The sequence below is a fragment of the Monodelphis domestica genome, chromosome 1 (assembly GCF_027887165.1).
Source record: "Monodelphis domestica isolate mMonDom1 chromosome 1, mMonDom1.pri, whole genome shotgun sequence".
Taxonomy (NCBI): Eukaryota; Metazoa; Chordata; class Mammalia; order Didelphimorphia; family Didelphidae; genus Monodelphis; species Monodelphis domestica.
In genome coordinates this window covers 307,579,009-307,600,948 of record NC_077227.1, presented here as the reverse complement: position 1 = coordinate 307,600,948, position 21,940 = coordinate 307,579,009, and the positions used below count along the sequence as shown (strand labels likewise).

The window sequence follows — 21,940 nt, the reverse complement described above, 5'->3', positions numbered from 1 at the left end:
GGGGTTGGAAGGAGTGTGTGTGTGTGTGTGTGTGTGTGTGTGTGTGTGTGTGTGTGTGTGTGCTGTGCGTGTGTGTTTGTGTGCTGTGCGTGTGTGTCCGCGTGTGTATGTGTGTGTGTGCTGTGCGTGTGTGTATGTGTGTGTGTGCGTGTGTCGGGTTAGGGGGATGGAGGTGATCCGGAGGAATCGAGGTGAAGGGTACGGCGGCAGAGATCTGGCGGAAGGCTGACAGGCAGCATTAGATTGCCAGTTTCTGCAACTAAAGTTGAGCAAGGCTTCCTGTCGGTGATCCGGGAACAATTAAATGAAGTTAGTGAATATGTATGTATATTCACCTAGGCATATATAACGTGTGTGTATATACCATGAACTGCCCTGACCCCAGTTTGAACAGATAGGGACTTCCTGCCCGGTAAGTGGGGGTGGGGGTATGTGTCTCACATTCCCAAAGACTCAGTAGTTCATTGTCCTGTGTCCCCAATGTCCCCACCTTTGCTGAGATCTCAGGATGAAATGGAGAGGAAAGATTGTGATGTGAAATATTAAACTCCAGGGCCCTTAAACCAGTCCCCTCCCTGACAGTAAAAAGTGGAATAAAAAGACCTCTCCTCCCCTCTTCTCTTTCACCCTCCCGCCCTCCCTCCTTCCCTCCCTCCCTCCCTCTCTCTCTCTCTTCATCTCTTGTTCTTTGTGTGTGTCTCCCTAAAGTGGGGTCACTTGTATTTATTTAAAAGAAAGCTCACTGAGAATCCAGCCTTTAAGAAGCAGCCCAAGTGGAAATGTGCTTGAGCTCAGGTGAGTTTCTTTCCTTTCCACTTTGTGAGGTAGGTGGGGGAAAAATAGTCTCTCCTGCCACCTGTTGGTAGTTCAGAGTGGTGAGGACTATGGAAGACAGGAAAGTGGTGAGCAGGAGATGAGAGTGTGGGATGTAGAGTGTTTGCCCTCGTAGGGACTCAAGTTATGCCTATAATTTCTAATAAGTTTTTTCCCCCGGCAGCTGAAGCACTTCAATAGCAGCTACAGGGTTCTGTGGTCAGATGACAGATACAGAGATATCTGTGGAGTTCTCCATTCCATGGTGACTTTTGAATTAAGTGCTTACTACTTTCTGAGGATACCAAGGAAGGACTGGGTGTAACACGGGGATAGCCAAACTTCTAAAAAGGGATTGCTGCTTCTTCCAAGTGAGGAAAATATATCCAAGGTATTCTCAATTGGAGTTACTGTAAGCAATGCTATTTTTAACTCCTCGCTGTAAAACGAGGGGGTCAGATCATATGTCCTATTCCAGCTCTAAATATGTGATATCTCTATGGCATATCTTCTTTTTTGTCATTTCTCTTTGCTATGATTGCTTTTGTGACTATAGGCATCTGTCTTCACTGTCCCTGGCTGTACAGTCAGCAGACCTGGGTTCAATTTACCCTTTCCGTCAATATGACTTCTCCTGTCGCATAACCTCCAGAGGCCTCTGTTTTCTCATCTGTAAAATGAAGGGTTGAGCCTAGATGGCTTCTGAGTTCCCTTCCAGATCTAGATTCATGGACCCAGGGTCCCCAAAACATTTCCTACAAAGCTGTAAGGTGATTCTTCTCTAGATGATGTTATACTTCTCATTTGGTCCTCTTTGGTGAGGGAGTAATATTTTACTAAACCCAAGTAGAGAGTTTTAGCCATGAGCAAAGGCCAAATGACGATGAAACCTATGACAGCAAGCATGCTTAGGTAAACAGATAAAGAGGAGATTAACATAAGGGAGCTAGGAGAGGAGACAGATTTTTAAGCTCTTTATATCCAATCACACTCCCTCTCTAGTACAAAATGTCCTCTGAAGGATTTATAGTTACCTTTCACTCTTCTTACTCTCTTTCAGCCTATGGGGAGACCAGCAGCAGTTCTCTCTGCCCCCTTTGGAAATGATCAGATGGGGTCAAAGTGAAGTCAAAAGTTACTTGCCCAATATGTCAGTGTAGAAGCCTCAACAAAGTCATGGGTTCGGATGTTCTTGGATCAGTGGGCTGCACTGCAAGTTATCCCTCTTTCCACAATATGAAGGAAATCCTGTAAAATGATCTAGAGTGGCAGTCAGAGAAGCACATTGAGTGGGGGGAGATGGGCACTTGTAACTCTCTCTCTATTTACCTGGTTTTTATTCAGAGAAAGAATCAGAGCTTCTAAGTATCATAGAGAGTATTCACCATCTTTTTTAGAGTGGAGGGAGAAGTTCTTTGCAAGACTCATATGTGGGTATCTAAGCCCATGGCAAGGCTGATTCATCCCACTGCACTGATCACTCTTGTTCTGATTCAGCCAAACAGCATTTATGCAGGTAAATCTAATAAAATGGCACATTTGAACAGAAGTGTCTTGAGAAAGTTTGGCTGTAAATGTTTGTTGGAGTTGGGCTAGAGTAACAATTCACCTGGAAAAAAAAGAGCCAAAAGCCATTGCCAATTATGTGTTTTGTTAGCTGACAATGAGGAAAACTAGCTAAGGGATGTCCTCAGCTCCCCTTTTTAAAATACTATTCATCCTTCAGTATTTTACCTATTCCTTGCTAAGTTTTCTAGATGAGAATTGTGTAATAGAGGGAGGTTTCAGGTGTAAGGGAGATAATGAATATGTGAGAGGACTTTGTGTGACAGTTTTGTTCTCTAAGAGTCAGAGTAAAGGCTTTTTACCAATCCCTGCTGCCTGCTGTGGGTTACCTGACATGAGTTGGCCCAGTTGCTGGCCCTTGCATGAAGTTGTAGAATGCGGTATTTCTTCATTCTGTATTTGTTTTATACACAAAAGCTGCATAGAGCTCAACCTCACCCACCAGCAGTATTTGTATGTGTTAAACATAACATCCTTTTGCAGTCCAAGTTGGTTCGGGGAATCATGGCTGTACATAGACATTTAGCTTGATTGCAGTCTTATATTTATTTTCTGTCCATAGTCTTGGCTATTTAAGTTCCCAGCTTTGACAACGATCAGTAGAATAGATCTACCCTTAAAATCCCACCATAGAATAGAACTGGTAGGAATCCCCTTTCTTTTTCCCTTTACAAAACTATTTTGGGGATAGTTTCATAAGTTTAACAATGACATCTTTCTTCTTTCTTTTAACTATCCAATGAGGTTCTCATCTTTGTTTCTGCTTTTATGAAAAAAAAATTGCTAAGAACACCCCCTCCCCAAAGAATATTTTCTTAGTTTTGGGATCCTTTTGAGCTATGGAGAAAAAGCAGTTTGGTGCTGTTTTTTTCCATTCACCTAGGAGAAATTTGGCAACATGTATCATTGTGGGTATCTATTGACTTTTTGAGCATTGCCATTGAGTAAAATGTTTAGAAGTCAGAGATCTCATTTTCCCCTGCTTGTGCTCTCACTGACCACTGAGTAGCTCTTTGTAACCTCCCTAGATGGGAGAACTAAAGGAGGCAGAAAAATTCCAGTTAGCAAGAAATAGCATTTTTATGGAGCAGAAGGAATGCTAGAAAAGTCAGTAAACTTGCAGACCTTCTGGTCCCATGAATAGACAGGGTGGGGGTAGTCTTTACCAGCTGGTTATTTGCTCTGGAGTACAAAAGCAACCTCCCTCTGTGCTACCACCCCCACCCCCCATTTCATTTCTAGGCATTGTGAAACTAATGCATTACTGGCTGAATGCACCTTTCCACAATACTGGCCATCACATAGGTATTGATGAACTAAAAGTAAGATGAACTTTAAACACACCTGACACAGGTGGCTCTTGCCTTTCAGTTTTTAATGGCCAACAGCCACCTGGCTGCCAGCTCCCCCATTCACACCACCTCCACTACCGCTGCCTTTGCCACTGCCATGGTCACTTCTCTGATAGTCTTCTCTTTGGGCCTATTTGTTCTTCCCAAATCAGACCTTTCAACAGGGTTGGGAAGGTTGGAGGAGCCTGTATAGGGAAAAGCTTTTGCAAAACTACAAAGCTGAAAAGAGCCTGATATAGGTGAGAAAATTGAGAACGAGATTCTTTTTTTATTACCTTTCATTGCAATTCTGTAGCCAAGGGAAGAGCAAGATAGGGAAAAGACCACATAGGTAATTTCTGGATAATTGTGGTCATTCAACATTTTTTCCCTCATATTCACCACTCAACATGGTGCAAAAGCAAGGAATGAATGAAAACAGATTCTTCTGTAGGAGGATTGGTGGTGATGCTTGTGCAGAGGTACTGTGCTACTCCCCTGGACAGTTTAATGCAATTTCATGAATCAAGATCCTTCTGCCTTTTCTTAGAGATGTGAAAAAGGAAGAAAAGAAAGAAAGACAAAAGAACAGAAAAGAAAAAAAGAAAAAATGAATGAAAAAGAGAAAGAAAAAGGCAGAGATAAAGAGAAAGAAAGGGAGAAAAGACGAGAGAGAGAGAAAGAGAGAGAGAGACAGAGAGAGAGAGAGAGAGAGAGAGAGAGAGAGAGAGAGAGAGAGAGAGAGAGAGAGAGAGAGAGAGAGAGTCTTTTACTGGCAATAATTTTTGACAATCACTGAACCAGGGCTGCTGGGGTTCTTACACTCCCCAGGCAACTTTAAGAGGCAACTCGATTTTCAACCTTGCTCTATAACTGGATAGGAAATTACTTCGTCTGGAATTAGCCAAGGCTAAGACTGCATAGTAACCCTTGGAGTCTCTGTCCACAGCTGCTCCAGGTTCATTTGTTTTACTTTTCCTTGACTGAGATAACATATTCCAGAGACTAGGGAAAAGCCAAGGTGGTATATGGAAAAGCAGTTTAAATGGGAATGTTGCTTCTTGTACAGGCAAAAGATTAGCCTCTGATCCATGGGGGAAATTTTTTTGCAAGTGGGCTTTAGCTACATTTGGCTCCCTGGCTTATCAAAGGTTGAAACTATGAAGGATGTTAGCACTGTAGAATTTTCACTGGGAAGACTTTATTATTATTTTTTTTTTTTTGGTGGTGGTAGGGTGGTGGTGGTGGTAAGAAGTTGAAGCCCCCAGTAATTATGATTTGGGGATTTGGGCTTGCTGTTTTTTAGGAAAGGAAAAGGGGAGTAGAGAAACTCTTGTAGCAATCAAAAAAGATTTTTTTTTTTGGGTCAACTGAATCTCAGGTTTTTCCATAGGATTACTCTGATACTAAATTCAAATGAGGGAGGCTATCTGATTATCCTACCATTTTAGAAATAAGGAAATGGACCAGTGGTTTTTTTTTTCTTAGGACTATTAAATCTGAACTCAGAAGTTTTACATCTCATAACTCTTTCTTAGGGGTGGTATATTTTATTTGAGGTCATAGTGAAATTTCTGTTGAAATACATCAGAGTAAGTGCTTTCAGAAGAACTCTTAGAGTTGCCACAAAGATTCTAAAAATGATACCCTGCCTCTCATTTTCAATTCCTGGCCTGAGAAGAGAGCACTGTGAAATTCTAGGTTCTCAGCAGCAACTTGGAGATAAGGAAAAGACAAATTCCCTATTTCGTGTGAACTGACAACTGCCAATATAGCCTGAGTTGGACCATGAACTTACTGATATGGGGCTAATCCAAGCAGATAAATCTCAGATCACAAAATAAAAGAGCTAGGCTATTTTCCCTTTGTTTTCCTCACAAAAAAACTATTCTGTTTTCCATAAGCAAAGTCAGATGCTAAAATCTAGAATAAGTCTCCAGGAAGAAAAATGAATTTGTAAGTAGATTATTATTCATTTTTTCCTCCCCGAACTCACTCACCTCGGACACTTTTTATGGACAATAAATTGCTCTGGAAGCCTAGTTAGCTTGCTCTGATGTCCCAAGGCCAAGACTGTGAAGTCATGAGGTCAAAGAACTAGAACTCAGAAGAAGACCCCCAAAGGTCATCTACTTCAATTTTCTCCTTTTATTTCATCAAAATTTTTCATGAGAAACCTTTTTTTTTAATTAAATTTTATTTCATTCATTAAAGTCATTTTAAAATGACTTAATAAATGCTAGCAAACATAAACATTTCAAAATGTACAAACAAAAAAGAAGGTCATATATGAAACTGTGGATTTGTGTCATGCAGTTTGTCATTCACCCTGTGCCTACAACATACTATGTAAAGCCTAATTGTTTTTGTTTTATTTTTGTTTAATTTACATGGTAGTCCCAACACTGCCCAATTATTTTTCCAGGTACCCTTTTGAACCTGCTCTTTTCTGTTTATCTTTAAAAAATGATTCATGTATGCTAGGAAGTGAGGTGAATAGTGAATAGACCACTGGGCCTGGAGTCAGGAAAATCTGAATTCAAATGTGACCTCAGATGTTTACTAGCTGTGTGGCTCCAGACAAGTAATTTGATCTCTGTTTGCCTCAGTTTCCTTATTTGTCAAATGAAGATAATAATAGCATTCACTTTGTGAGGATAACATTAATATTAAGTGCTTTATAAACCTTAAAGTGCTATATACGTTAGCTATTATTATTACTTTCTTTTCTTTTTTAGTGCAATTAACTCCCATTCTCCTTTTCCGCAACACTCTCCAGAAAGAAAGAAAGAAAGAAAGAAAGAAAGAAAGAAAGAAAGAAAGAAAGAAAGAAAGAAAGAAAGAAAGAAAGAAAGAAAGAAAGAAAGAAAGAAAGAAAGAAAGAAAGAAAGGAAGAAAGGAAGGAAGGAAGGAAGGAAGGAAGGAAGGAAGGAAGGAAGGAAGGAAGAAAGAAAGGAGAAAACAAAAAGTTTTCCATTGTAACAAAGGACTATACAGAGTCATGAAAATCCACATATTGGCTGTGTATGAAAACATGTGTCTCCTTTTAGACCTCTAATCCAATATCTCTCTACTTTATCCCACCATTTTTAACAGAGGAGGGAACTGTATGTTCTTGTTGTCTCTCACAGTGGAATGGAGCTTTCTGACAGTGATGGAATAGAGTTTTCCTTGTACATAAGACATGGCTTGATTTCTCTTTTTATCTCCAGTCCATAGCATAGTGTTTGACATACAATGGGAACTTAATAAATGCTTTCTGATTGATTAATTTCATGGTTTCCAAATACTAGAAGTCTAAGAAAAACATGTTAGTGTTAATGGGACCACCAGAAAAGTTCTTCTCTGTTGATTAACAATAGTTCCCATAACTATAGAGCTTTGAGGCAGGCATTTGCCAATGGCTTTCCTTACAACAACCCTGTGATGTGAACAGTGCAATATAGTTATTCTGCCTTTTCTGGCTCAGGAACCAGAAGTTCAGAGAGGTTAATTTATCTGCCCATAGGTGACTCTGGTTTCTGGAAGGCTAAATCAGTAGAAGGAAAGTTCTGGTATGTTCTACCAAGCTGAGAAAACTTCAAGGATGAGCCTGGTGATGGTTGATGTATCAATTATCCAAGAACCAACTCAGTTAAGTTTGGGAAGGTTCAAGTTCAGAAGGCTGGTTAGCAAGTGGCTCCAGAAATGCATGAAACCTTCCACTAAAACATTCTTAGCCTGGAGTCTACAAAACACCAAGGAGTCTAGAGAGAGATCTCAAGGAATTCATTATCTTGAATAAGGAAGAAATCATATCTTTATTTTTACTAACTTCTAATTGATATTTAGTATTTACTTTGATTATTAAAAAAAAAGACCCTCACCATTTTTCTGAGAAGAGGTCTGTAAATTTTACCATACTTGAAAAGGGATTTATGATACAAAATAATAGTAATAGTAGTAGAAGTAATTGTGGTAGTAGTAGTAGTAGTAGTAAGTAATAGGAGTAGTAGCAGTGGTGGTGGTGGTAGTAGTAGTAGTAGTAGTCATAGTAGTAGTCATAGTAGTAGTAGTAGTAGTAGTAGTAGCAGCAGCAGCAGCAGAAGCAGCAACTAGAACCTTAAGGTTTTTTGAGCACTTTACAAATATTACCTTGTTTGATAATCATAATAACACTAGGAAGAATGTGTAACCATTAAGTATTTTATATATGAGAAAACTGAGGCAGACAGAGGTTGTGACTTGTCTGGGGCCATACAGCTAGTAAATACACAAGGTAGGATTTGAATTCTGGTCTTCCTGACTCTAAGTCAAGAACTTTGCACTAAGACCTGAAGGAATTGGGTTTTGTGTTGAGTAAGGGATGCACTCACAGAATTGGATATATTGTAGTATTTAGACTCCGTACCCACTGTTAGAACCACATCCTTGGAAATATTGTATAGACACAACACTAATTGTCCAGTTGTTATACATGTTTCCTATTAATACATAGTTTACTGCCTTCTGAGCAATGTCATCTCCAGGCACATCCTTGACGTCAACTCAAAGAAGTTCCTTTTGAGATGCCACATGTTTGTGGATGCCTTTGCACAGTACTCACAGGTTGACGTTTTTGACCTGCCCACTTGCCTGCACCATGGAATTTCCTAGTTAAGCAGTCTTATCCCTTTTGTATATTTCTAGTGAACTAGACCCAGTCTTTTGATAGAAAAACATAAATGTCGAAAAGTGGGATAGGAAGAGGGTGAGCCTCTGGACTCATGCTACATGGAGTGGATCCAGGCATGTTACACTTGTCTAAGATACTCTTTCAGGTCTTGCCATTGAAAGTAGTCAGTCTAGGCTGCCATAGTTGGCATGTCAACCAATACAGCCTTAAAGGGGCTCGCCCAGATCTCCTGAGGTGGAGGCACTCTTTGTTTCCTACCCCATGAATGGGCTGCCCTATTTTACTTTCTTTTTGAATTTAGAGAATAAAGATCACAGCCAACCAGCCCAGCAAAGAAGTCCAGAGAATTAGGAATGCCTGGGCTTTGAACCCAGAGGGTTTGGACTTGGAACTGGGGCTTTGCTGTAAAGGAACCAAGGAACCATCCCAGACTGCTTGGCTGCCTGTAACACAGTCTGTACTTCTGGGTCTTGAGGACTGCTTGTGCATGGAACCCGGGAAGACAAATATAAGAGAACAGGAACAAACACCCCCAGGCTCATTTCTCAGAGCTGGGGGTAAAGGAGAAAAAGCAGAGGAAAGAAGTCCTTCCCCTCTCACTAGTTCAGTTCCTGCCATCAGTGCTATGAGGGAACTGAGATCGTCACCCTCTGCCTGGACCTATAGGAAAGAGTATCAGCCAAAGCAAGAGGCAGAAGGAAGGTGACCTGACTCAGTCTCACCAGCTTTAAAGAAACAGCCTTTTCCAGCTTCACAGTCAACCACAGATGGCTACACCCTGAATGCCTCTATCTTAGGAGATATAGACAGGCCCAGGCAAGCCCCTCAGGTCACCTCTCTATCGGTGAGCTGGGATTGTTACAAAAGTCCCAGTGTAAAATATTGTGTAGTTAATTAGCTTCTGGGTCTATAATGTATTTCTGTACCTAAAGAAGCCCTTTGAGAGAAGGATCGCATTTTCCCCCTTCTTACTGCGGCTTACCCAATAGAATATAAGCAGCTCCAGGGCAGGGACTGTTTCATTACTGTTGTTGTATCACCAGCACCTTGCACTGCACTTGATGGTAGGCACTAAAGTAATGCTTGTTGAATGAATTCTCCTTCAATACGAAGCACAGGGCAGAAGACGAAGTACAGGACTCATTGAGTGCAAGTTGAATTGAACTGAATCTATCTTGACTAATATGTTCCAGACTAAATTTGCTCAATTAAAACATTGACTTTTGAAAAGAGAAAATGCATTTCTGAGTGGTTTCAGTTGTTTTGAGACTGATAAGACAACCAAGTGTTTTCAAAATGTTTTCATCATTTATTTCCAATGGGAGAAATGCCCTCTGGTGGAAATGAATAGAAATATTTTCATATAATATCAGAAACTGCAAGCAGTTCTCTAAAGGAGGCGTCCATGAAAGGCTTTTGTATCTCCTGAATACCCTTCCTATGGAGGAAGTCACAGTCTTCTTTCTTCATTGAGAGGAAGAGTGAGCGAGCATTTTGATTGTTAATTGTTCAATATGAGAATAGTGCTATAATTGTTAGCATTTCTTCCCAGCCAGCCCTTTTCTCTTTGCTGCCTTGGATAAACACTCCAGTGTTACCCTTGCTTGAGGACATTTTAGTCTGAGATCCCATCTCGTGCTACAATGCTTTGCAATGGAAAAATGCTGCATTCAGAGTCAGACACTTGTGTCTGGATCCTAGTTTTGCCATTTATTGTCTATATAACTTTGGAAAATTGCTTATCCTCTCCTAACTTCAATTTCTTTATTTGCAAAAATGAGGGAGTTGTGTCAGGTACCTTCCAGTTTTGTTTTGTTTTTTAAACCCTTACCTTCTGTCTTAGAATTAATACTGTGCATTGACTCGAAGGCTAAGTAGTAAAGGCTAGGCAATGGAGGTTAAGTGACTTGCCCAGGGTCACACAGCTGGGAAGTGTATGAGGCCAGCTTTGAACCCAGGACCTCCCATCTCTAGGCCTGGTTCTCAATCCACTGAGCCATTCAGCTGCCCCCCCCCCCTTTCCAGTTTTAAATTTATGCTCTTCTCTCCCCATGGTTGAGTCTGGGTTCTTATAAGCAGCTCTCTAAAAAGGGAAGCAAGAAATGAGACCCTCCTTTTATATTGTTGTTTAATCATTTCAGTTCTTCCCAACTCTTTGTGACCCCATTTGATGCCGTAGTGACTTGCCATTTCCTTCTTCAGCTAATTTTACAAATGAGGAAAGTGAGGCAAACAGGATTAAGTGACTTGTCCAGGGTCACACAGCTGGTAAGTGTCTGAAGCTGAATTTGAACTTGGGTCTTCCTGACTCCTAATGATCAATATTTGTATATATACTTTAAAGTTTTTAAAGCATTTCATGAACCTTATCTCCGTTGAGGCTCATAATAGCATCACAAAGTTGGAACTAATTATTTCCAGGTTCTAGGTGAGGAAACAGATCCTAAGAGATCTTGAATAATTTATTCATAGTCTCCCAGCTAGCAAATGTGAGAGATGTGATTCAGATCCCGTCTGTCTGACAATAGTCTTTCCACTGCACATTAGTGACTCTCATAAAACTAGATAATACTTTATTGATCACTTCTAACAATCATAGCTCATGCAGAGCTCCCTCCCCTCCTTTTTTGGGCTTTTGGTAAAATATTTAATGTAGTAACATACTTTTAATCTAATGAGTTCAAATAAAGCAATTAAATAATTTTAATCATATGGATAGACAATTTCTTTTTAAAATGCTTTATTGATGCTCTTTCTTTTTTCCACATTGCATTTTTCTCATTGGCTCTGGCTTCCCAATAGAACCGCCTTTTGCCAAATATAAATACAGTCACGCACAAACAAAATGTGGGTCTCATCCTGCGCCTATGCTATGGGCTATCAACTCTCTGTTCAGAGGTAGGAGGTGTACAATTACTCAAGGATAAGCAGGTGTGGCTTCTTGTGCCGGGAGCATGGTAACTAATATTTCTGTTCCTCTTGGGGAAGTTCCTCTGATACTGCTAGTCATCTCTGTTGGCTGTCAAAATGAAGCAAATATAGCAAACCGTTTGACCTCTAATTTCAAGTTTAATAGTGAGCAAATGATTGACTGAAAAGAGCACCAACAAAGGTAATAATAATATAGGGTGTTGATTTTGGTAATAACTACTGAGCCCTTAGCTCCATGGTGCTTCTGTTTTTCACTCTAGACTTGCAAAGCAATTGATTTACTATTATGTTTCTCCCATCACCATTTGACTGAGTTTAATATTTGGATTCTTCTAGAAAGAAATTTTTAGATAATTCCTCTGACTATGAGCTTAATGAGTGGAGGGAAAGTTTGGAAGTTTATGAGAGAGAAGACATGAGAAAAGTTTAAATTTGACTGAGAGACTGGGGAGTCCTCTCCTTATTTTACACATGAAGAAACTGAGATCCAGAGAAGTTACATGATTTATCCAAGATCACACAAGTAGTCTAAGAGGGGGAGGATTTGAACTCAGGTCCTAACTGCAAATCCAGCCTTCCTTGACAACATCATCCCCTGTGTATACAGTTGGCTTTCAGTAAAGACTTGTTTCCTTTCTAGTACTCCATTGTAGTTGAAATGTCAATTTGTTTTAACACACTCTATGGAAGTGATTAGAAAGGAGACAGAGTGGACCCCATGCCATGGGGCTGACTGAGACCATATGAAGCTCATTGATATGGTACTTTGAAGAGCAACACAGTATTTACATTCCTGCCAGTGGACCTTATGGAGTAGTCAGGGCCGCTGTATAAATAGCATTACTAAAGGCCCACTTCCAAAGCAGAGAGAACTGTGAAGTGGGGACACAGGCATGAAAAAAAAGCATCTTTGGCAGAAAAAATGTTGATCCCATGTTTAGCAGAGAACAAAGCCTGTTCTATGATTGTCTTGAAGAATAGGTGGGGGAGCAGATGATGTTTATTTAATGCAATGGCAAATGGTTGTGGCAATTAACCAAATAATAAGGAAAGGTTCCTTCCCAAAGATTAAGGGGAGGTGGGGGAGAGGTTCTTATTTGAGGAGTTTCTTTTCTGCACAGCAGAATGTATATGTTTCTCCCAGTGTGGGCATCTTTGCTTAAATAAATGGTAAGCAGCTGTAAGGTTTCCTATGAATATACATATTCATCTCAGCTCTTTTCAAATATGAAGTTTGAAAGGAGAAATCAGGAATCCCATGAAAGAGAAACATGACAGCTGAGATCTGACCCATGACTGCCCAGGAAAACTCACAAAATGAGAATGTTTTCTGTGAATATTCCCAGTGGTGCTGGAAACTAATTCTGGAAAGAACCATAGAGGAAAAAAAGCATTCAGATGGTTTATTTAATAGATAAGGGACTTAAGACCCAGTGAAGTTAAATGGCTTGCTTTAGATCATATAGCTAATTAACAATAATAGCTAGCATTTTTATAGTACACACTCTATGTTAGGTTCTGTGCCAGACACTTCCCAATTACTATCTCCTTTGATCCTCACAGCAACCCTGGGAAGTGGATACTATCCCCATTTTTACAAAGGGAGAAACTGAGGAAAACAGATTTTTTTTTTTTTTAGGAAAAGCTATTTACTCAGGATCACTCAGTGTCTGTGTCTAGATTTGAACTCAGGTATACCTGACTCCAGGCCACCTCTTTATCCTCCTCCACCTAGTTGCCCCTAATTAATCAGCAGCAAAGCCAGAATTCACACTATGGTCACTTGACTTCATATCTACCACCTAGAAATCTAGTAAAACACATGACTTTATTAGCAGTTTGACCAGTGTTGGGCCATCAGTTGAGATAGCTGGTAAGAGATAATCAGCATTGTCTTCAGGAAGATGTCAGGCTACTAAATCCATGAACCTGAGCTCCTCTTCTCTGTGAAGGACCTATCTGGAAGCACTGAGGTTTGAAAACCACCATCAGAAGAGCCCTAATTAGGACAGTGCAACTGAACTTTGATATAGAGAGGCTTGTTAGTACCTTAAGTACTTACTTAGCTTAAAGGATCATAGCTTTAGGACTGAAAGGGAATTTAGAGATCATTTAATTTAGAGATACAGGATAACTAGATGGTATAACAGATAAAATTCTGGGACTGCAGTCAGGAAGATTTGAGTTCAAATCCAATATCAGATACTTACTGCATGACCCCCCCGCAAATTACTTAATCCCATTTGCCTCAGTTTGGACACCACTGAAAATGACTAAAGGACAACAAAAAAAGTCCAAAGATGCCAAACTTATAGCCCAAAGAAGACATGCTTCATACCACTTTCCCTGAGTGCAGAAATGATTAGTTATAAAGCAATTATGAATCAGATGACAAAACATGGTGGGATGGATTGGGGTTGTTCTTGCAATCTAAATTTGGTCAAGAATGCAAAGCTTGTGTGCTAACTCCTAGATTGGGGCTGAGCTTACAATGGCCAGATCTAGAGCTAGTCCTCTAGTCACTTGCTAGGTCAGGGTAGGAGCAAGAGTATGGAGGAAACAAATCCCTTAGACATATATGACATAGCTTCTTTGATAATATTTTATTCAATATTTTTCATGAATACTCATTAAAGGTATTGGCCTCTAGCTTTAATTTCTGCTATCTGGTTTAGATATCTAATTAATAATATTTTATGAAAAGAAAAGAAAATCTTTCCCTATTTTTATAAACAATTCATGTAAAATTGGAGTTATTTTTTGTTTGATACAATTCAGTTTTAAATCAGTATGATTCTTCCCCGACTACACTCACCCCTATGAAAATTTCTGATGGTTTGTTTAATTACTTTTCTTGAGATTAGTTGATTTAAAATTTTTATTTCTTATATGAATAATCCATATATTTTATATTTTCTAAATATTAATTAATTTCACTTAAATCATTTTGTTTTTAGCATATAAATGGAGAAAATAGTTTCTAATAGTTTCCTTTATTTTCCTTTTTTATATTGGCAGTTTGACTTTCTTTTTTCTTTACATTAAAGTAGGTAATGACCTATCTATTTTATTAGTTTTTAAGAATTCAATTTTAATTAATAAGTCAATAGTTTTTTAAGTATATTCTTTGATTCCTGGAATTTCTATTTTTGTCTTGACTTTTAAAAAAACTTGCATTTCTAGGTTTTATTTTAGTTAACATGAGCAATTATTTGAGCTATTTTTTCTTTCATGAAGTGTTCTGTTTCTGTTCATAAAAATGTTTAGAGATATAAAATTTCCCTTAATAACTAGTCTGGCTATGTGCCAAAAGTTTTGGTATGTTTCATTGTTGCTTTTTTTTTTAGGTAAAGAATATATTTATCCTTTCTGCATTTGTTTGTGAAATTTTTGCTCCACAGCACTTGATTATGTTTTTAAAAGGTTTTGTGCTTTTCAATTTACAATTTTCTAAAATTCTATTAAACTCATTTCTTTCTTACTTGATCTTTTTGTTAGATTAGATATGGAAAGGGGCATATTGAGATGTCCAAATGTTATATTTTTGTTGTATATTTTCTCCTTTAATTCAATTTTTAACATCTAAATGATGTTATGTCATTCAGTAAATATACATTAAATATTGATATTATTTCAAATATGGTGACTTTAAGCAAAATGTAATTTCCCTGTTCATCTCATTTAACAATATCAACTTATACTGCCTTGTTTGAAATCATAATTGATATTCCTATGTTTAAAATTTTTGTAGTATAATAGATTCTGCTCCAGGCCCTCATTTTGACCCTGTACAAATAGTTAATGTTTTAAATATGTTTCTTGTAAACAATATATTATTTAGCTTTTGCATTCTAATTCATTCTACTACCTGTTTCCATTTTATTAGTGTATTCCATTCATTCACTGTTATGATTGTTGATTATTTCCCTTCATCATATTCTCCTATAATTTTCCTCCTTTCCCTCCCAGCTTTCTTTTTAAAAAGAAGGTAATAGAGAATGTGTCTGATAGGCACTAGTAATCCAGAAATGTTCTCTTCTAACTCCTTTGCTCCTCTTTTTTTCTCCAGTCCAGTTCCAATTTCTAGTTTTAAAACTTTTTCTGTTTATTATCCCTTATTTATTTATTCCTTCTTCAAATCTATTCTCTGACTTCAGTGTACCTTCCTTTTAAAAATATATCTTTTAAATCAGATGTATTTCTGCACCAAATTCTTGTGTCTGTGTGTGTGCAATGTGTGAATACATACATACATACATACATACATATATATATATAATTCTTTGTCCAGTTAATATGAGTGAAGGTGTATGCTGTTCAATCCTCCACCTTTTTTCTGTCTGTACATTTTTCCTTGTGCATTCTATGTATCCAAAACACTGTTTCTCCTTTCTTTCCTATGTAGATTATTTTCTCTCCTTTTCCTCTTTTAAAATAAATAAAACAAAACAAAACAATACAATATCCTTATTTAACTCTGTTTGTGACCCTTGAAGCCTTTAGGATGCAGAAGGTAAGTTTGTTACTTCTACCCTTCTTAGAATGTGGACACTTTATCATCATTTATCCCTTCTAACTGCTTAAATGTTTTACCTTGCTAGTTTTCCCTCAATGTTTATGCTTATATTTCAAAATTTCTGCTTTATTTCATTAGAAATTCAGTTTATTTCATTAGAAATGTTTGAAAGTCTTCTATATATATTGTATCAATTTTTCCCTTACAGTATTATATTCAGGTTTTAAAGGTAAGTTATTTTTGGTTTTAAACCTTTATGTTTTACCTTTAGCAATATCCAAAGATTTGTGTTCCAAGACTTTCTCTTCTTTATAATGGTTGCTTCCAATTCTTGTGTAATCCTGACTGTGATTCTTTGTAGCTTTCTTTTTAGCTGCTTAGAGCAATTTTTCTTTGATTGATATTTTCAGCTTAGGGTTTCTTCAGGAGGTGACTGGTATATCTTTTTCTATTTTTCCTTTGCTTTCTCATTCTAATAGGAATGGGAAGCTTTCTTTAATGATTTCCTGTACAGTCATATTCAGGTGATTGTTGGGGTCTTTTTGTCATGGTTTTTAAGGGAGTCCAATGATTCTTGAATTATCTTTTATTTTCCAGGCTAGTTTTTAAAAATTAGATAAATCATATATATGTATGTATATGTATATATTGATCTTTTGCTTTTACTATAATATTTAATTGTCTTATGTAATCACTGAATTCTTTCTGCTCCATTCTATTTTCCACTATGAAGTAAATCTTTCTGTCTTTTGTTCTACACCATTTCTTCCTCTTATTTTATTTTTCATTTTGTTTTTATCTATTGATTTATTTTTTCTATACACTCTTGTAAGTCCTTTATGATCATGTTGGTTTTTTTTTCATAATTGCTATGGAGTTATATTAATTTGGGGGTTTTACCTCTTTAGCTTCTCATAATATATAGTACTTTAAAATACATTTTCATTTATCTTTTGTTTTTATAACATCTACATTTTCTACTAAATGCTACTCCTAACTCCCTCCCAAGAACCATATCTTTTTAAAGATTTTTCAAGAACTATCTTAGAACAAAGAAGAAAAAACATGAAAAGGCTCAGCAAAATTAAAACATATGTTCAAAAATTCAGACATTAAGTGTATATTTATATTCCCATTATCCTCCATCTTTTCAAAGAATTGAAAAGAGATGTCTTCTCATCTATTCTCCTCAGGGCCACATTTGGTTATTATAATTTCATTTTAATTTTGTTGTTGCCATTATACTGTTGTAATCGTAAATACAATGACAAATAAATATTTGTTTTTCTTTGTTCCATTCACTTTATTTTTCCATCTGTTTATATGTCATTCCATACTTCTCAGTATTTATTGTTTTTAACATTTCTTATAGCATAAGATTCCATTAAATTTATGTTCTACAATTTGTTTAATCACTCCTAAACTGATGAGCACCTATTTTGTTTCTTATTCTTTGCTTTAGTGGCACAAAAAAATGCTTCCATAAGTGTTTTGGTGTGTATGAAGTTTTTCTTCATCATTGCCTTCCTTGGGTATATGACTAGCAGTGGAATCAAATTGCTTTTCAAAATGGACCAATTCATATCTCCGCCAGCAATGCATTAATGTGCCCATCTTTCTACAATATCTCTATTTTCATCTTTTCTCATCTTTAATTATTTTGTATGTGAAATGAAACCTCTGGATTGTTTTGATTTATTATTTTGTATTAATGATTTAAGGCATTTTTCATGTGGTTGTTAAGAATATTTCCCCATTTCTTATCTAGTCTGTGCTAATTTTTGATCAATGCAGAAACATTTCAATTTCTTATAATTGAAATATCTATTTTATCTATCTTTTAAACAAAATTTATTCTTGTTATGCAAAACACACTTCATATTGGTCAATGTTGTAAGAGCAAACTCATATATAATCAAAATTCCAAAGTAAAACCAAAGATACACTGATGTAAGTTCGTTCTCTGAAGGTGGATAGCATTCTTTGTTATAAGTGCTTTAGAATTGTCCCAGATCATTGCATTGCTGAGAGCAGTGAAGTTTTCACAGATAATTATTGTCTAATATTTCTGTTATTGCGTAAAACATTCTCCCATTTCTGCTTATTTCACTCTGTGTCAGATAGTGTAGATCTTTCCAGTTTTTCCTGAAATCATCTTGCTTATCGTTTCTTATAGACAATAGTATTCCATCACCAATATGTACCACAATTTATTCAGTCATTCCACAGTTTGTGGACATTCCCTCAATTTCTCAATTCATTACCATTACTTATTTTATCTATCTTTTGTTTGTTTAAGAAATCATTCCCTAACCACAATTTCAAAAAGCCTATGATCTGCTTGGCTTCTAATTTTTTAAAATTATGTGGTCCTTAATATTCATATTTTTATGTGTATGTAATTTATTGTGGTACATGGTATATTGTGGCATATAAGAGACACTACAGTGACATTACTGGTTCTCAGAAATGGGACAGCCTCGGTTAAGATTGGCACAAAATAACAGTATGTTTCTGGGCAAGTCACTTAACCTCACAGTGCTTTAGGCAACACTTTAAGATTATAAATTGAGAAGCAGTTGTTGATCTACTTTAGTAAAGGATGCTTCCTTATTGAATAAGTTCCCTATGATAGTAAAGTCCAAAAGTTCAATCCTTATCCATATAGGATGTAATAGATTTATCTAATGATAATCTCTACCTTTATAAGAGATTGTTTTCTATTAACTTTTTGTAAATATAGAGTTCTTACCTGGGTAAGTTATGTTTTGGTGTTTAAGAGTCAAGTTGTTTTTGAGCCTTCCTTTCCTAGATATTCATTTTTAAAGTTTATTGAAATTCTATATATCCATCTGGACTAGATTTTTTTATTTGTAAATTCCTTTAGTTCAGTTTCATTTCCTGAAGTGAGAATATTTAAATTCTCTTGATAGTGTTTTGTTAATTTGTGTATTTTATGTTTTTCTTTAAAGTCAACAATTATTAAGTGCCTTCTATGTGCCAGGCACTGAGCTAAGTGCTGGCGATATAAAGAAAGACAAACAAAATCACTGTTCTCAAGGAGCACACTCTAACATGGGAGAGAATGTGCAAACAAATATATACAAAAAAGATACAGGATAAATTGGAGATCACGTCAGAGAAAAGGCCCAAATGTTAAGAGGGCTCAGAAAGTCGAATTATAGCTTAGAACCAGGAGACAGTGGTATCATTAAAAACTAGAGAAGAAAAGTATTGTGGTTGTAGATGGACTTCCCAAGGGGGTCAGTCACAAAAAAAAAGAAGGCACACAGGAAATGTAGAAGGGGAGATGGGACTTTTTATAAGAATAGGAGGACATGGGCACATTTTTAAGCATCAGGGAAGCAATCAGTAGAGGAGAAAAGATTGAAAATTAGTGAAAGAGTGTGAATGTTACTGGGAGCAATCAGTAGAAGAAAACTGGAAGATATGGGAGCACTTGTGGTGTTACATAGGGGTTTTATTGTTAAGGAGAAGAACATCTTCCATTTTGTTGATATGTAACTGTGTAGAGTAGATTCTAAAATTCTTTTATTTCGTCTGGGTTTGTTGTGATTTTGTCTTCTTTTTTATCTTGTGAATTTAATTTTCCTCCATTTTAATAAGGTTAGTTAAAAAAATAAATTTGTCCATTTTTTCAAAGAACCAACCTGTAGTTTTGCTTATTAATTCCATAGCCTTTTTGGTTTCACATTTATCTATTTCTCCTCTAATTTTCAAGATGTCCTTTTTTGTATTTATTATGAATTTATTTGTTGATTTTTAATAAATTTAATAAATTTTTAATAAATTGTGTTTGTTAAACCTTGTTTATTTATTTTAAAAGTATATCCTTATTTTTCTCAGGAATGTTTTAGTTGCTACTGAGATTTTGTTATGTTTTCTCATCATTATGATTATCCTTTATGTGATTGTTATTTCTGCTATTTATTCTTTTATCCTTTCATTATTTAATATTTCATTAAGTCTTCATTAAGGTATGCTTTTTTTGCTCATGTTCCTTAAATTGATTGCTTTTTGTGTATGGTCTTTAAAGAATATCTTTTGTATTTATGCTTTTTAACATTTATTTGCAAATTATCTATATCCTTAATAGCTAGTCCATTTTTAAAAATATCATGTGGGGTTGAGAAATAGGTACATTATTTAGCAGTTTCACTCAGGAAACACCATTTTTTAGCTCTAAATTTTCCAACACTTTGTTTCATTCTAAATGATTCCCTTTAATATTGCCTAGTATTACTGTGTCTTTTTGCAACTGAGTAACAAATAAGTGTAGTCAAGCAAAATCCATTAATGCAGTGCATTGACTTTATCTGAAATGTATGCTCCTTCTTCACCATTGGTCTATCACTTTTCTGACAAGATTTGAGAAGCAATGCTTCATTGTCAGTCTTCTTGAATGTGACCTTGGCTTTAAACATCAAAATCATTTTCCATGACCTCTTTTTAGCTTCTAACACTGATGACCACCCTCTTCGCCTTGAATACTCTCTCTTCTCTAGGTTTTTAATGACAATTCTTTTTCCTGGTTCTCCTGCCTATTTGGCTGCTCCTTCTAAGTTTCCTCTGCTGATTCCTCATCTGGGTCATGCCCACTAACTGTGGATATCTCCTAAGGCTCTGTCACACTATACTCATCTCTCTTGCTCACCTCATATATCCAGTGTGTTGCTCCTAACATCTTTTATGTAGACCCCTTCTTTCCACTAACACAGCTCTCACTCTAATGGAAAGCCTCATCATCTCATGCCTGGAGTATTGCAAAAGCTTTCTGGTTGGTCTCTATGCCTCACATCTTCCTTTATGCCATTCTATCTTCCACTCAGCTGCCAGAGAGATTTTCCTAGAGCTCAAGTCTGACCACATCTTTCCCTCTCCTCCAATTCCACAAACTTCAGTGACTCTCTGTTATCTCTAGGATCAAACAGAAAATTCTCTATTTGACTTTTGCCACTTGACCCTTTCCAGTCTTCCTACACTTTACCAGAAGTGTACTAATAAATGTTTAATGACTTGCTCCTTGGGGGAAAACAAGAACAACAAAACAACAAAATGAAATAAAAACCAGACACTGGAGACATTTTAAGTTTAATCTGCATTGTTACTACTTTCCCTTTTGCTCTTGTAAGTCTAGATAATCAAGAAATCATGTTCTGATTTTAGTTTGCTGATTTCCATGGTCTAAATACATACGCTGAAAATTTAAGAATCCTCTCTAGAGACCCAGAAGGAGTTGACTCCTGCACATCCTAACCCTTTTTTACTCTCTTCCACATATTCTTTGATCCAGTGGCAATGTCTATCTTATTGTTCAATATGCTTAGCATTCCTTCTCATGACTATGCTTTCTTGCTGAGTGTCCTCTATGCTTGGAATGCTCTCCTTCTTTACCTCTGTCTCCTGGATTCCTTCAAAATTCAGCTCAAATGTCATCTTCTACAGGAGATGTTTCCCAATATTCAATACTGCTAAGTCTTTCTCACTGAGATTACCTTCCATTTTCCCTATATCTATACTTGAAGGGTTATTTGGATGTTGTTTCCCCCACTAGAATGTGAACCCCTTTAGGGCAAGAAGACTATAACTTTGCCTTTCTTTATATTTCTAGAAATCAGCACAAAACTTTACACATAGGAAGACTTAGTGAATACTTATTGACTATCTAGTGGAGGGTATGAGACTCACACCAACAAAAATCTAAATCACAGTACTCTGTGAGATAGCATCAGATGGATGGTACATAAAATAAATGCCACAAGTATTCAAAGGGGAAATTAATTCCTGAGGGCTGGACTTCATGGAGGAGGGAGTTCTGCTGAGACTTCAGCTAAGCTTTGTTTTGTGCCTCTACACTCCAGTGGAATGTAAGCCCCCTGAGAAAAGGGATTGTTTTATGTTTTGTCTTTGCCCCCCAATGCCTATCAGAATGCCTTGTATATGGTAGGTCCTTAAAATGTTTTTGGAATTGGTAAAGGGGTAGAGCTTAGACAAATAGAAAGATGGGAAGAGAATATTGCTCTTTAGAAATGGAATTCATTAAGATGAGTAAAAGTAGCTAGGTGGCACAGTGAATACATCACTGGACTTGGAATCTGAAGATTCATT

General features: G+C 36.8%; 1 long non-coding RNA gene across 2 annotated transcripts in view; it reads left to right on the top strand.

The window, feature by feature from the left end:
- Window positions 1-21,940, top strand: part of LOC103101212 (uncharacterized) — a 175,699-nt gene that overhangs the window by 295 nt on the left and 153,464 nt on the right. The window contains exon 1 of one of the 2 annotated variants that reach the window (XR_008915045.1): window positions 666-795. The exons of the other annotated variant lie outside the window; for it this stretch is intronic. This is a non-coding gene — a long non-coding RNA (uncharacterized LOC103101212). Of the gene's footprint in view, window positions 1-665; window positions 796-21,940 lie in introns of those variants that run through there. 2 annotated transcript variants of the gene reach the window in all.